The 16,812-nt window shown below is 45.2% G+C and overlaps 1 long non-coding RNA gene across 1 annotated transcript in view; it reads left to right on the forward strand.

Annotated features, from left to right (window-relative positions):
* The window catches only part of LOC120517312, a 38,359-nt gene extending 23,638 nt beyond the window's left edge, over positions 1–14,721 (forward strand). The window contains exon 4 of the long non-coding RNA XR_005631020.1: positions 14,456–14,721. This is a non-coding gene — a long non-coding RNA (uncharacterized LOC120517312). The remainder of the gene's footprint in view (positions 1–14,455) is intronic.
* The last annotated feature ends 2,091 nt before the right edge of the window (positions 14,722–16,812 follow it).

The raw sequence follows: 16,812 nt of genomic DNA on the forward strand, positions 1-16,812 counted from the left end.
GGAAATTTCGCACAAATATTAGGAAGTTTTTCTTTACACAAAAAACGACAGACACTTTGAATAAGCTACCAAGTAGTGTGGTAGACAGTAAGACGTTAGGAACTTTCAAAACTCGACTTGATGTTTTGTTAGGAGGGGACAGGACTGAAGTAGTTCATTGGACCCCAGCTGTGATCATAAAATGAGTTCTTTAACAGAAACACGTGGACACAGTTTGCATCTTCCATCCATCCATTATCCAACCCACTATATCCCAACTACAGGGTCACGGGGGTCTGCTGGAGCCAATCCCAGCCAACACAGGGCGCAAGGCAGGAAACAAACCCCGGGCAGGGTGCCAGCCCACCGGAGCCTTTGAATATGTAAATCAATATAAATAGCCATTAAGCTCTGATTTCTGTGAAAAAAGCACGGGGGAAGAATTTCAGCGAATATCAAGTGGAGGCAAAGAAAAACGTACCATTTGTTGGTTTAAACAGTGATATAAACAAAAACAGGAAGTTGATCGAGTGACAGAGTGTCGGAGAAACTCGAAAGCTCAAGTTCACAAAGTCGCACAGTGCCAAAATAAGTCACATATCAAAGTTGCTGTGAAAAGGTGAGTAGTAGCCCACCGTCTGAGTGTCACATGAAAGCTTATTAGGGTACAGAGAAAAGAAAAAAAATATGAACATATTCAGACAAAAGCTCAAAATGTCAACTTTAATCTCAAAATTTCCACTTTAATCAGGTAGTTTATTTTCTCATTAAAGTAGAACATCATAAACTTAATCTTAAAATCATTTAATTTACTAGTTTCTCAAATCCCATCGTAACTAAAGTAGCACGTTAAAAGTTTGTTTTGTATTTGATCTTCAATGTGCTGTATGTGTGTGAATCACTATGTGCTTCTTAAACAGAATCCATTACATTCATGATATTACAGTTCTCTGAATAATTAAAAGGCTGAGATGTATATGTGATATCATTTTCATGATGATAGGAGTTAAAGCATGTTATTAAACATGGGCACACGGTGCCGCAGTGATAGTGATGAGCTGGTGCCTCGTCCACAGATTCTCCCTGCTTCACGCAAGACTCTTGCTGTGCCGCGCGCAACCTTCGATAAAATAATTTATTGTAGCAGTCCTGCCTCTTTCAAAAGTACTAACCTCCAATTCCTGTCCTTCCTTTTCTTTCTCCAAATACCCAGTTGCCACACAATCAGCTCTGTAATAGATGTTAAGCCATCTGTAAGCTTAGAACTCCGATTCTTTGAAAGTTTTAAAGATTTTGAAATATCTTCGTAGTACGTGTTGAATTATTCTATTCATCCAGTGTCATGTCAGCACCAGAAAGAATACAGCGGGATTCAGGAACAATCGGGGCGCCAGCTCCTTGCTAGCATTGCAGCACCGTGTCCTCACATGTTTACTTATTAACAATACAGATTTTTTTTTTTTTTACCGTGTCCTGTTCGGCTGTGAAGCAATCAGAATTGATGTCTGAATGCTGGCGACTAGCCTTACAGTTTTTCTCTCAGGTGAAGCGTTACAGCTTCTGCTAACGTCACGCCTGATACTAAAACTTTATTAGAAATATTTTCAGATGTTTTTAAGATTCGAACCGGACACGGAGACAAAAGTGAAAGAAAAAGAAGAGAGAAAAGGAAGAGATGGAGGTAAAGGGGGAAGGGGGGGTTTTCATATAGAATAAACAATAAATGAACCAGAATCCGCTTCTAGACCTGCAGAAAGAGAGGATTGGGAAAATACAAGACAAAAACATTGCTGCATCAGCTACATGAAGATATATAAAAGTAAAAATGTTTGCTGACAATCATACAGTAATTATTACTAAGACATTTAGGGCCAACCACAGCCTTAGGTCATGTGCTGAAGACGTCCAAGTCATACTTATGAAAGCACCAAGTGAGCACCTGTGTGCGTACGCACGCTTGTATGTGTAGGGTTTCTCTATAGGAGCATCCAATAGTGAGTGTGAAGGGCCACAGACCTGCCCCCAAAAACGTGCAGAAGATGGAGGGATTTCCAAGCCCAGAGATCCAGAGGTCACCCCAGAGCGCGGAGACCTCAGGGAGACCGTCACCAGAGAAGCCCCAACCCCCCCTCAAGAGGCGCAGAGGATCACCCCGGGGGGTCACAACCAGCAGCCGGCAGAGTCCCGGGAGATATCAGCGGCAAGCCCCAGGCCCGCCCACAGCCGCTCACCCCCGAGTCGGCCGGGCCCGGAACCCAGCAGCCCGGGACCCAAGGGCGACCCACCCCGCTGAGGACCCAACACAGCCCAGGGACCCAGATCCCATCAGGCAGCCACCGGGAGCGACCAGACAGATGCCTAAAAAAAAAATGTGGCAGGGGGAGGGTAGGCGAAGATGTTGTAGAATTGCCAGATGTCCCAGGAGAGGGGAGGAGTCCAAAACCCCACCTGACATATCCAGTCACACACAAACACAGTCATACACTCCCTCCCTCATGCTCCCACATACACATACAACCCAAGACTTACAAGGATGTACGCCAGACACCCATTCACACTTCCCATACACACCCTACTAACTCTGGTCCCGGTGCTGCCATACCTGAGGTACAGCCATTCCTGGACGTCAGAGTTAGCCCCGTTCCGCAGGGGTAATAGTGAGCAGGCACCCCCGTCCAACACAGAGCAAAGCAACCCACCACTCCAGACCGCAGGCAGACGGCCAGCTCCCACTCCTAGCCTCCAGTCCCGGGCAGCTAACTGAGAACAGAGGTGTAATAAGACCTCTAGTCTCCCTCTGCCTGCTCTAATGTAGTGTTGGTGTGTGTTGATAAGGTGCATTTTGTGATTGGGGGGGCGCGGGCAGTGCTGGCATCATGTGGCCTACACCAGCTGATGCCAACACACAGCCCCACTTCCCCCCCAAAACTCTCCGTGACTAGGTGCAGTTTAAAATTGGAAGTGGGCACCGGCACTCGGAGTGAGGCTGAAATTTCCCCCCACCGGATGCCGTTGAGTGAGCTCAATCCCAAGACCCTAAGTGTGCATTTGTGTGGAATGTTGTTTGTGGAAGTGTTTAATGTGCAAATAAAATTGGGGTGTATCCTGCCACAGGACTGCAGATTATTTAAATGAAGTTAAAGATTTATCTGTATAATATAATCAACATATTTTGCTGCATTTCATCTTACAAATGATCTCGTCATCATATGTAAATACGCGCTTTATAAAGTTGTAACGGTTGTCACATGTTTTCATGGTTGTGTATTCTTTTAACCGTTTCTGCCTCATGCTTCCTTTAGGGTGTATGCCCAGAGGAATTATTGACTGGGGAATATTTCTTTAAGGGGAGTAGGGGTCCAAACAGCGCCTGTGGGTCCTGGCTAAAATCTTCCTTAAAAGGCAAGGAGGGCGTAGTTTAAGGGAGAGAGAAGAAAAAGAAAGGAAGCGAGGAGGGCGGAGGAAGAAGAAAGGTTGTTAAAAGAAGAAGCTGGGAAGGTGAACGGAATTTGTAAAAGAAGCGCCTGGTAAAAGCACGGAAGGCTCCGAAGTTCACGGTTGGACGCAACAAAAAGGAGTGTGGGCTAACAGGAAAGCATCTTCGGAGTGCACGGCTTCAAGTATATTTTTGTTGAGGGTAGCGGCCATGGAAGGACGTTAACGCTCAGACTCCCGGGTGAGACGGATTTCATCTCTTAACGAAGGATCGTCCCCAAGCCGGTGAGATCGCTCCTTTTACTTATAAATCAGATTACTAGGCAACGGAACGGAGTTGTCTAGATTACTGGACTATTCACGGACTTCCCAGGCCGTGTGGCTAGACTCTTTAAATCAACCTTATATAAAAGGGAATGGGGAACATGTGGGGATTGTGACTCTGTGGGTATAATTTTATATTTGTATATATGTGTATATATGTGTATTGCTATAGATATCTATTTTGAATATACGGGGGTGTTGTTAAAAGGATATATCTTTGGTGCTTTTCTGGGCTTTCTTTCTTGCTGTCTGTCTGTATAGTATATAAGGGTAAAAGGGGTTGGTCTATTACTGGGTGTATATTTTTTGGATAAGGAGTGACTTAAATGAAGGGTTATTACTGGTGTGCTTTATAATATATATATATTTTTTTTTGGTTAAACAATTGTTAGGTGTTTATTTCTTTTTTTGATATAAACAACTCCATCTGGGGAACATCAAAGTTGGGTCTAAGGTTCTGTCGGTGCTCGGACATTATAATAATAATTTCCTATTAGAAGGAGTTTTTTGTGTGTCGGACTCCTCAACCTTCAATTAGTGGAGTTAAGCTACATAAGTGGTGGCCCGTACGGGGACCGATTTGAACCGGGTTTAATTTATTTGATTTCTTTTTTTTTTCTTCCTGTTTGTGGATTTATATACTTAGCTAGTTACCAGTTATGGCTACTGAGGCTTTAGAGCAGGGGCTCGATGGTGATGAAGATCTGCTGGCCGAAGAATCCATGGTCTTGGGCCCACACGTCACTGTCAGGGCTTGCGAAAGAGTCAGAGAAGTTACGGGCATGTTGCAACGTTTGTATATGGATGACACCCTAGGAACTAACAGATCAGACATCAGTCTTCCATCTCCAATAACAGAGTTATTCGATAGGGTCCAGAGAATTGAAGGAAGGTTGGACCAGATGGTGGACACGCTGATGGCACGAGAGGAATCTCTTAGGGAATATATGGATACCACCTTTTCTCATTTGGAAGAGGCTATGGTTTGCCAGGCAGAAGATATTCTTAAAGAAACTGTGGCCTGTTTCAACGAAGAGATAAGAAGTGGCAGTCAGAATTGCAGGATGTGGTTCATCAGAGTACTCAAGGAAGGTGGCGTCCATTTAGCCATTCAACTCCATCGGGGCAGACTATATTGAGACCAGCAGTGTTGCCTGCTCCATCGGCAGCATTGCGCATGGACTTTCCCAAGATTGGGGAAGCTTATACCACCGATGACATTCTACGATTTGTGGAGCAGGGGGATGCCTTTATGGAGGTGCACTCTCTGACATCCAGTGAACTTATGGGGGTTTTGAATGCCTCTCTACACGGAGCAGTCGGTTGTTGGTGGCAGGCTGCCAAACGGACTATTGCGGATTGGGCTTCATTTAAGACAGCTTTTTTAGATGCCTTTCTACCCTCCGATTACTATGAAGAATTGGAACGGAGAGTACGGGAAATGGAACAGCAACCAGGGCAGGCCATTGGGACTTTGCATATGAGTTCCAGGCCTTATGTCTTAAATGGAAACCAGACATAACCGACGAAGAAATCTTATGCCGCTTATTGGGAGCATGCAACTCGAGACTGGCGGGGACACTCAGGGGCATGGTGAGGACGGTGGATGATCTCGTCAAACTGGGATCCATGGTGGAATGAGACTGGGCGGCTAAAAGAGGGTTTAGGCCGTCAAAAACAAAATCGGGGGAATCAACCAATACCGGTAATAAATACCAGAAGAAAGAGCCAATAGATGGTCAGCTAGCAACTGTGTTTGGTCAACCTTCCCTTCTGGTGGTTCCAGTTCAGCTGAGAGGCTTATGGGGAGAAGCCATAGTGGATACAGGGAGCACGTTTACCCTCATGCGCCTCAGTATGTGGCAAAAGATTAAGACCTCGGAGGACGAACTGACAGAGTCCACTTCGGTCAAGTTTATACTGGCGGATGGCAGAAGAGGGGTCGCTCTGGGAAAGGTTCAGATCAAATACCAATTACAGCAGACGATATGGAAGACTGACACTTTCATACTGGATGATGCCCACCTGGCCATGCCCTTACTTCTAGGGTTGGACTCCATTATGGCTGCACAGATGACCATTTGCCCTTCTCGAGGAGAGTATAGCTTGCCTGGGGGTGGGGTGTTCCAGTTTGGAAGAAAGGATCGGAAGAGCTTGGCCAACCCATCTCCCAGTTTTATTTAGCGGTGGCAGAGGTCCTGGACAAGGCCATGGACCCACTTATAATTAATCAACGGAAGAGGTACGTCCATTGTTAGGCAGATGGCCATCAGTATGGACAGACCAATTGGGGACTACTCAGATTGTCTCCCATGTTATTTATACAACTGACGAGTTGCCCATTAAACATCGGGTTTATAGAGCCTCTCCCCAAAAACTTCAAATTATTAGGGAAGAGCTTGCTAAGATGCTGCAGGCTGGCATAATTGAGCCATCATCTTCTCCATGGGCTTCGCCAGTGGTGTTGGTTCGAAAGGGGATGGATCACATCGGTTCTGTGTGGACTACCGAGCCCTAAACGCTAAAACCCGAGTGGATGCTTATCCTATGCCCCTAGTCCATGACATTCTGGAATCGCTCCATGGGGCAACAGTATTTTCCACCTTGGATCTACGCTCGGTATTGGCAGGTACGGATGGGTGAAGACAGCGTACAGAAGACGGCAGTGATAACTCCGGAGGGTTTGTACCAATTTCGGGTTATGCCCTTTGGGTTGGTCAATGCCGGAGCTACATTCCAGAGGTTAATGGAACAAGTCCTGAAGGGGCTACTGCGGAAAATTTGTTTTGTATATATAGACGACATCATTGTATTCTCACCAACAAAGATCAACACTTGCTGGATTTAGAAACAGTGTTTCGTCGTCTCCATCAAGCCAACCTGACCTTGCACTTAAAGAAGTGCCATCTGATGCGATCCCAATTGACCTTCCTTGGCCATGTGGTTTCAGCAAGAGGAGTGGAGGTGGATCCCGAAAAGACCATCGCCATACGGGACTATCCAACCCCTACCAACGTGAAAGATCTGCAGAGGTTTTGGGGATGATAGGGTGGTATCATAAATTTATACCAAACATGGCAGACAGGGCAGCTCCTTTGCATCACCTCACCAAGAAGGGAGCCCCGTGGAAATGGTCACCCGAATGCCAGGAGGCAGTAGACAGGCTGAAGACCGCTCTGCAGGAGCCGCCCATCTTGGCACAGCCGGATCCACAACTACAGTTTCGGGTAAATACTGACGCAAGTAATGTGGGACTGGGGGCGGTGCTTACACAGTGTCATACCAGTGGGGAGCATGTCATTGCCTATGCCTCAAGGAAATTAAGGGGACCTGAGCTTAACTACTCAGCCAGTGAAAAGGAATGTTTGGCTGTAATTTGGGCTGTGGAGAAGTGGCGGCACTATTTAGAGGGGACAGTATTCAGCGTTTATACTGATCATAATGCTTTGACCTGGGCTTTCAAGTGCTCAAAAACTTCTTCCAGGCTTACGAGATGGGTGCTTCGCTCCAAGAATTCAAATTCCAGGTTTACTACCGGAAGGGTCATGGCAATATAGTACCAGATGCGTTGTCTCGGATTCCTGAAGAGTCCCAAGAGGTACTGGTGGCTGTGGTCAAACCCTCTGTGTCTGAACTGCCCCTAGACTTGCAGGTAATCGCTCGAGCTCAAACAACTTGTTCTGTTTGTCAGGGGTGCAGGGAAGGTTCAGGAGTAGATCTGGGCATATCAGATATGAAGAACTTCAAGGGGTGCTGTATCGAGTGATCCCTCGAGACTTGGAGGCCACAAGTATCAGCTAGTGGTTCCCCAAGAGCTAACTTCCGAATTTCTCCAATACTTCCATGACAGTCCTTTTGGGGGTCACCTGGGGAAGACCAAGACCTTATTACGGATCCTGGAGGTAGCCTGGTGGCCCACCATTCGTAAGGATGTCTGGTACCATGTTAAAAACTGTCAGATATGTCAACAGTATAAGATTCCTCCAGGAAAACCGGCTGGTTTATGCCAATCCACAGTGGTGAAGGAACCAGGAGAAATGGTGGGAGTGGATTTGATGGGTCCTTTCCCTAGGTCCAAGAATAAAAGACTGTATTATTAGTAGTGGTGGATTATTATTCCAAATGGGTGGAACTGTTTGCTTTGGCTAATGCAAAAGCAGGGAAGATATGCTCCATTCTTAGGGAAGACATCTTCACTCGGTGGGGTGTACCAAAATACATGGTGTCTGACAGAGGACCACAGTTTACCTGTGGTTTGATGGAAAACTTATGTTCCAGATGGGGGGTGATGAAAAAATTGACAACAGCCTATCATCCCCAAACGAACATGACTGAACGGGTAAACAAAACCCTTAAAACTATGATTGCATCATATGTGGGGAAGAACCATCAAGACTGGGACCGCTGGTTGCCGGAGCTTCGATTTGCGCCAATACTGCAGTACACGAAGTTACCGGAGAGACCCTGCTCTATTGGCTGTTGGTAGGCAGATCAAGGGACCCCTGGAGCGTCTCATTAAAGCCCCACACCCTAATTCAGTGTCTTATCTGACGATACATCAGCTAGTCACCTTAAAGAAGCAAGTGGAGAGTCGTGTGGCAAAGGCCAAAGCCAGGCAAGCCAGATCTTACAATAAACGTAGGAAAGAGGCCCACTACGATGTAGGGGATCTGGTCTGGATTAGGTCTCACCCACAATCCTCTAGAATAGATCAGTTTGCTTCCAAGCTTGCGCCAAAATATATTGGTCCGGCAAAAATACTAAAAATTTTAGGACCTAATAATTACAGGGTTCAGTTTGAGACGGAACAGAGTCTAAAAGTGACACTATGCATATAGTGAACCTAAAGCCCTACTTTGGTCCCTCTCCAGAGGGGGGGGTGGGGACTATGTAACGGTTGTCACATGTTTTCATGGTTGTGTATTCTTTTAACCGTTTCTGCCTCATGCTTCCTTTAGGGTGTATGCCCAGAGGAATTATTGACTGGGGAATATTTCTTTAAGGGGAGTAGGGGTCCAAACAGCGCCTGTGGGTCCTGGCTAAAATCTTCCTTAAAAGGCAAGGAGGGCGTAGTTTAAGGGAGAGAGAAGAAAAAGAAAGGAAGCGAGGAGGGCGGAGGAAGAAGAAAGGTTGTTAAAAGAAGAAGCTGGGAAGGTGAACGGAATTTGTAAAAGAAGCGCCTGGTAAAAGCACGGAAGGCTCCGAAGTTCACGGTTGGACGCAACAAAAAGGAGTGTGGGCTAACAGGAAAGCATCTTCGGAGTGCACGGCTTCAAGTATATTTTTGTTGAGGGTAGCGGCCATGGAAGGACGTTAACGCTCAGACTCGGTGAGAAGGATTTCATCTCTTAACGAAGGATCGTCCCAAGCCGGTGAGATCGCTCCTTTTACTTATAAATCAGATTACTAGGCAACGGAACGGAGTTGTCTAGATTACTGGACTATTCACGGACTTCCCAGGCCGTGTGGCTAGACTCTTTAAATCAACCTTATATAAAAGGGAATGGGGAACATGTGGGGATTGTGACTCTGTGGGTATAATTTTATATTTGTATATATGTGTATATATGTGTATTGCTATAGATATCTATTTTGAATATAGGGGGGGTGTTGTTAAAAGGATATATCTTTGGTGCTTTTCTGGGCTTTCTTTCTTGCTGTCTGTCTGTATAGTATATAAGGGTAAAAGGGGTTGGTCTATTACTGGGTGTATATTTTTGGATAAGGAGTGACTTAAATGAAGGGTTATTACTGGTGTGCTTTATAATATATATATATATATTTTTTTGGTTAAACAATTGTTAGGTGTTTATTTCTTTTTTTGATATAAACAACTCCATCTGGGGAACATCAAAGTTGGGTCTAAGGTTCTGTCGGTGCTCGGACATTATTGCCCTTACTTCTAGGGTTGGACTCCATTATGGCTGCACAGATGACCATTTGCCCTTCTCGAGGAGAGTATAGCTTGCCTGGGGGTGGGGTGTTCCAGTTTGGAAGAAAAGGATCGGAAGAGCTTGGCCAACCCATCTCCCAGTTTTATTTAGCGGTGGCAGAGGTCCTGGACAAGGCCATGGACCCACTTATAATTAATCAACGGAAGAGGTACGTCCATTGTTAGGCAGATGGCCATCAGTATGGACAGACCAATTGGGGACTACTCAGATTGTCTCCCATGTTATTTATACAACTGACGAGTTGCCCATTAAACATCGGGTTTATAGAGCCTCTCCCCAAAAACTTCAAATTATTAGGGAAGAGCTTGCTAAGATGCTGCAGGCTGGCATAATTGAGCCATCATCTTCTCCATGGGCTTCGCCAGTGGTGTTGGTTCGGAAAGGGGATGGATCACATCGGTTCTGTGTGGACTACCGAGCCCTAAACGCTAAAACCCGAGTGGATGCTTATCCTATGCCCTAGTCCATGACATTCTGGAATCGCTCCATGGGGCAACAGTATTTTCCACCTTGGATCTACGCTACGGGTATTGGCAGGTACGGATGGGTGAAGACAGCGTACAGAAGGCGGCAGTGATAACTCCGGAGGGTTTGTACCAATTTCGGGTTATGCCCTTTGGGTTGGTCAATGCCGGAGCTACATTCCAGAGGTTAATGGAACAAGTCCTGAAGGGGCTACTGCGGAAAATTTGTTTTGTATATATAGACGACATCATTGTATTCTCACCAACAAAAGATCAACACTTGCTGGATTTAGAAACAGTGTTTCGTCGTCTCCATCAAGCCAACCTGACCTTGCACTTAAAGAAGTGCCATCTGATGCGATCCCAATTGACCTTCCTTGGCCATGTGGTTTCAGCAAGAGGAGTGGAGGTGGATCCCGAAAAGACCATCGCCATACGGGACTATCAACCCCTACCAACGTGAAAGATCTGCAGAGGTTTTTGGGGATGATAGGGTGGTATCATAAATTTATACCAAACATGGCAGACAGGGCAGCTCCTTTGCATCACCTCACCAAGAAGGGAGCCCCTGGAAATGGTCACCGAATGCCAGGAGGCAGTAGACAGGCTGAAGACCGCTCTGCAGGAGCCGCCCATCTTGGCACAGCCGGATCCACAACTACAGTTTCGGGTAAATACTGGCGCAAGTAATGTGGGACTGGGGCGGTGCTTACACAGTGTCATACCAGTGGGGAGCATGTCATCGCTTATGCCTCAAGGAAATTAAGGGGACCTGACTTTAACTACACAGCCAGTGAAAAGAAATGTTTGGCTGTAATTTGGACTGTGGAGAAGTGGCGGCACTATTTAGAGGGGACAGTATTCAGCGTTTATACTGATCATAATGCTTTGACCTGGGCTTTCAAGTGCTCAAAAACTTCTTCCAGGCTTACGAGATGGGTGCTTCGGCTCCAAGAATTCAAATTCCAGGTTTACTACCGGAAGGGTCATGGCAATATAGTACCAGATGCGTTGTCTCGGATTCCTGAAGAGTCCCAAGAGGTACTGGTGGCTGTGGTCAAACCCTCTGTGTCTGAACTGCCCTAGACTTGCAGGTAATTGCTCGAGCTCAAACAACTTGTTCTGTTTGTCAGGGGGTGCAGGGAAGGTTCAGGGAGTAGATCTGGGCATATCAGATATGAAGAACTTCAAGGGGTGCTGTATCGAGTGATCCCCTCGAGACTTGGAGGCCACAAGTATCAGCTAGTGGTTCCCCAAGAGCTAACTTCCGAATTTCTCCAATACTTCCATGACAGTCCTTTTGGGGGTCACCTGGGGAAGACCAAGACCTTATTACGGATCCTGGAGGTAGCCTGGTGGCCCACCATTCGTAAGGATGTCTGGTACCATGTTAAAAACTGTCAGATATGTCAACAGTATAAGATTCCTCCAGGAAAACCGGCTGGTTTATGCCAATCCACAGTGGTGAAGGAACCAGGAGAAATGGTGGGAGTGGATTTGATGGGTCCTTTCCCTAGGTCCAAGAATAAAAGACTGTTTTATTAGTAGTGGTGGATTATTATTCCAAATGGGTGGAACTGTTTGCTTTGGCTAATGCAAAAGCAGGGAAGATATGCTCCATTCTTAGGGAAGACATCTTCACTCGGTGGGGTGTACCAAAATTCATGGTGTCTGACAGAGGACCACAGTTTACCTGTGGTTTGATGGAAAACTTATGTTCCAGATGGGGGGTGATGAAAAAATTGACAACAGCCTATCATCCCCAAACGAACATGACTGAACGGGTAAACAAAACCCTTAAAACTATGATTGCATCATATGTGGGGAAGAACCATCAAGACTGGGACCGCTGGTTGCCAGAGCTTCGATTTGCGCTCAATACTGCAGTACACGAAGTTACCGGAGAGACCCTGCTCTATTGGCTGTTGGTAGGCAGATCAAGGGACCCCTGGAGCGTCTCATTAAAGCCCCACACCCTAATTCAGTGTCTTATCTGACGATACATCAGCTAGTCACCTTAAAGAAGCAAGTGGAAAGTCGTGTGGCAAAGGCCAAAGCCAGGCAAGCCAGATCTTACAATAAACGTAGGAAAGAGGCCCACTACGATGTAGGGGATCTGGTCTGGATTAGGTCTCACCCACAATCCTCTAGAATAGATCAGTTTGCTTCCAAGCTTGCGCCAAAATATATTGGTCCAGCAAAAATACTAAAAATTTTAGGACCTAATAATTACAGGATTCAGTTTGAGACGGGAACAGAGTCTAAAAGTGACACTATGCATATAGTGAACCTAAAGCCCTACTTTGGTCCCTCTCCAGAGGGGGGGGTGGGGACTATGTAACGGTTGTCACATGTTTTCATGGTTGTGTATTCTTTTAACCGTTTCTGCCTCATGCTTCCTTTAGGGTGTATGCCCAGAGGAATTATTGACTGGGGAATATTTCTTTAAGGGGAGTAGGGGTCCAAACAGCGCCTGTGGGTCCTGGCTAAAATCTTCCTTAAAAGGCAAGGAGGGCGTAGTTTAAGGGAGAGAGAAGAAAAAGAAAGGAAGCGAGGAGGGCGGAGGAAGAAGAAAGGTTGTTAAAAGAAGAAGCTGGGAAGGTGAACGGAATTTGTAAAAGAAGCGCCTGGTAAAAGCACGGAAGGCTCCGAAGTTCACGGTTGGACGCAACAAAAGGAGTGTGGGCTAACAGGAAAGCATCTTGAGTGCACGGCTTCAAGTATATTTTTGTTGAGGGTAGCGGCCATGGAAGGACGCGTTAGCGCTCAGACTCGGTGAGACGGATTTCATCTCTTAACGAAGGATCGTCCCAAGCGGTGAGATCGCTCCTTTTACTTATAAATCAGATTACTAGGCAGCGGAACGGAGTTGTCTAGATTACTGGACTATTCACGGACTTCCCAGCCGTGTGGCTAGACTCTTTAAATCAACCTTATATAAAAGGGAATGGGGAACATGTGGGGATTGTGACTCTGTGGGTATAATTTTATATTTGTATATATGTGTATATATGTGTATTGCTATAGATATCTATTTTGAATATAGGGGTGTTGTTAAAAGGATATATCTTTGGTGCTTTTCTGGGCTTTCTTTCTTGCTGTCTGTCTGTATAGTATATAAGGGTAAAAGGGGTTGGTCTATTACTGGGTGTATATTTTTGGATAAGGAGTGACTTAAATGAAGGGTTATTACTGGTGTGCTTTATAATATATATATATTTTTTTTGGTTAAACAATTGTTAGGTGTTTATTTCTTTTTTTGATATAAACAACTCCATCTGGGGAACATCAAAGTTGGGTCTAAGGTTCTGTCGGTGCTCGGACATTATAATAATAATTTCCTATTAGAAGGAGTTTTTTGTGTGTGTCGGACTCCTCAACCTTCAATTAGTGGAGTTCGCTACAAAGTGGCACAGGTTGTGTAATATTATAACTGTAGTGCAAGTTTACAGTGAGGTGATTGTACTTATAAGTCCAAACAGTTCTACAAGGAGCACTTGATGGACTGATTGAGTGCGTTTAGAGCTTTGGGGAAGAAACTCTTTGTGAACTGCGAGGTCCGAATAGGAAAGGCTCTGAAGTGTTTGTCGTATGGCAGCAGTTCAAATAGATAGTATGGCTGAAGCAGCGTGTGCTCGAAGCTGTAAACCGATAAGAGCTGTGATTCTACACTCAGATACGGTAATATAAATACTTGAGAGTTACAACACTAAAGCAGTTATGGTATTTAGAATAGTTTGGACATTCCATGGACCATTATATTGTTACAGGTTAATTACAATCAGATGCCTTAAACTATTAAACGATATGCAGTTAATTTCAGTGTATTTATAAAGCCGCGTCAGGGATGTGGATCTAAAAAAAGAAAGTTACACCACACTGGGACAAAAGCACTGCTTTGACGGTGGGTGCCGCCAGTTTGCAAAACCAAGCGGATAATTTGGGAATGCCAGGGTTTGAGCTGGCATTAAAAGGTCTGTGGCTTTATGCCAAGTTTGGGTTTTATACATCGTAATGTGAGCGTGGAAACGGGAGGACGCCACATTTCTGTGCGTATGCACCATTTATACATGAGGCCCCAGGACTTTCAGAACCTTCACAATCTGATTCTGCTGTATTTTGAAGAAATGAGGTGAATAGGATCGGTGAGGGTTGCTGGTCTGACTGGCCTCTTCTTGTCCAAATTGCTTGAATGGTTTTAATGGGGGCTTTAGTTCAAACAATATGGTGAATATTCAAGAGGTGGTTGGTAACATCACTAGTTTTCTTGGCTACATGACTCTTCTCCATCTTTTTCAGTGAATAGCACAGGAATTATCAGAGGATGCACTTCAAAGAGTGGCTGTGACAACTATGAAACAGTCATCGGCTTCTTTGATGACACCCCGACAACAAAACCCACGTGCTGCAGTGAAAACTTATGCAATAGCAGCTGGAGGCCAAGATGGAGTCCCATTTTGTATCTGCTTGTGCTGACAGCAGTGACCTTCTTTTACTAAATTTGTGCAGACCTAAGATGGTCATGGAAGGCTGGCCTCTGTCACCTGGCACCCCATTGATTCTGCATGCTGAACTTTTTCCTTTGACTTGTCACATGTAATTAATTGCTTTTAAAATTTGTGATTTTTCTGTAATTGAGTAGTCTGTAAAAGGCACTTAAATAAACATTAACAGTATATGCTGATTAAAAAACAAAAGGCAGCTGTGGGTTGATTTGAAATCCTCTGGCCGTGTAATGTTAGTAAAAGATGGCGTACACGTTACATGTGAGTGTGTCCTATGTGTGTCCTGATCAGAGCAAGAAGATGGTGGAGTAGATAACCTACACAACACCATTGCATCAGATGAGATGGGAAGGCCTGTGTCACTCAGTGTCCATATGTTGGGCTTGGAATGTCCCTATGAGCGTCACTGTCACTGTATGGGCAGGATCAAATATCTTTGGCATCTTCTGGGCAGCTTGTTGTCAGCTAGCACAAGTCCAATAGCTCCTGAACACCAGACAAGACCTCCTGGAATCTGCAGCTACAGGAAGCACCACGTAATCTGCTTGAAGCAGCAGTTGGTCCACAAATCAGGCTTCACCCCTTCTGCTGCCATGAATCTCTCGTGTCATTTCAACTCTTTCTCAGGTTAGATAAGTTCTGAAAGGAGAAGAATGTTACTGACTCCACGCTAGTCCATCATTAGACTAAACTTTAAGAAGGTATCCGTGGATTAAGTCTCATTCGGAGCCTTTAGAATGTCCTCCAGGGTCCCACAGGAGTAGTTTGTTCCTGATTCCCACGAATGTTCATGCGGTGAAGTGCTTTCTCATCTTACATACACATCCCTTTGAGTCCACTAGGGGTTGTCAAGTAAGCCTGATCTGGCTCAGCTTTATCGGTGCCTTTGAAAACTCGATGAGGGCCCCAGGTTGTTCTCACTTCTCTTCTCCAAACTCCCCTAAGACTCTCACATTTAGATAAACCTTTAAGCCCCAGGAGGCACTTGGCTGCTGTCCTCTGCACAGCTGGCATTGATGCTGCATACTGTGGAAAAATGGAACTTGTTCTAAAAAGGAACTGCAAGATGAAGGGCTGAGAAACAGAGAAGTCTGATACTGGACAGATGGTGACAATAAACAAGACAAAGATTGAACAAAGATAAGTCAAGACCAAAATTGAAATTAATTAATAAATAAAGGTGAACACAAAAATGACACAGAAGCACCAACTTATAGGTTACTGGTCCTACCCACTTAAGGATCAAATAAAGACCAATACAGTACATCAAAGAGCTAATTCACAAGAAGTAACTCACTGATGGAGTTCAACTCATCTTCCTCCAGCCTTTTACAAACTCTTAGCAGCTCAGAGTGACAAGTGACAAAGACACTGTGGGCATCCTTACAGGAGCAAACATGTTAAGGGGACTCATGAAGGTGAAATGGCACAAGTCAGGGCATACCAACAGGGCAGAGGACCAGACAGAGGTGAAGAGCGAGACATCCACGCATTTCAGGGTAAAACAAAGTAAAAGTGTAGATCACAGGTAAGGAAGAGTCTTTGACCCCATCCTGATAGCCTCTGACTTTGTGCATTTTTCACAAGTGGCTTCAGAAAAACACACTGCATTACACGAATTGGAGGAAACACAGAACGCCATTTCAAAACTGAATATATTTAAGCAATAAAGTTATCCAACACCTGCATTGCCCCTTAGTTACTCCCTCAAACTGCTGACCGATGCGCTCTGCTGCCCAAATGTCAACGTCACCACAGCCGTCAAGTAGTCACCAAGAGGTTCTGCAAGAACAGCAGCCCTCAGTCAAAGGAAACTGCAGTTGGTCTGCCTCTCTCTCAAGAAGCCGTACAAATACTTAGAAGGAATCTTCCAGACTTAAGCTTGGAGCAGAATGCCAGGAAAATCTGTAAGGAAATAGAATTGTGATAAAAAAGACTTTTATAATCTTTTATTGAATCAGCTGTCACATTAAATTTTATAGGGGGTCTCACCGGGTGGTATGGTGAAGCTGCAACCGAACTACAAGGAGGCCAAGGTTCAAATCTCAGGTGCTCACTATGTGGAGTCTCCATGTTCTCTCCGCGTCTCCATGGGTTTCTTCAAAGTGCTTTGTTTTCCTCCCAAAGACATGAAGGTCAGGTGGATTAAAC

This window comes from Polypterus senegalus, chromosome 1 (assembly GCF_016835505.1).
Source record: "Polypterus senegalus isolate Bchr_013 chromosome 1, ASM1683550v1, whole genome shotgun sequence".
Lineage (NCBI taxonomy): Eukaryota > Metazoa > Chordata > Cladistia > Polypteriformes > Polypteridae > Polypterus > Polypterus senegalus.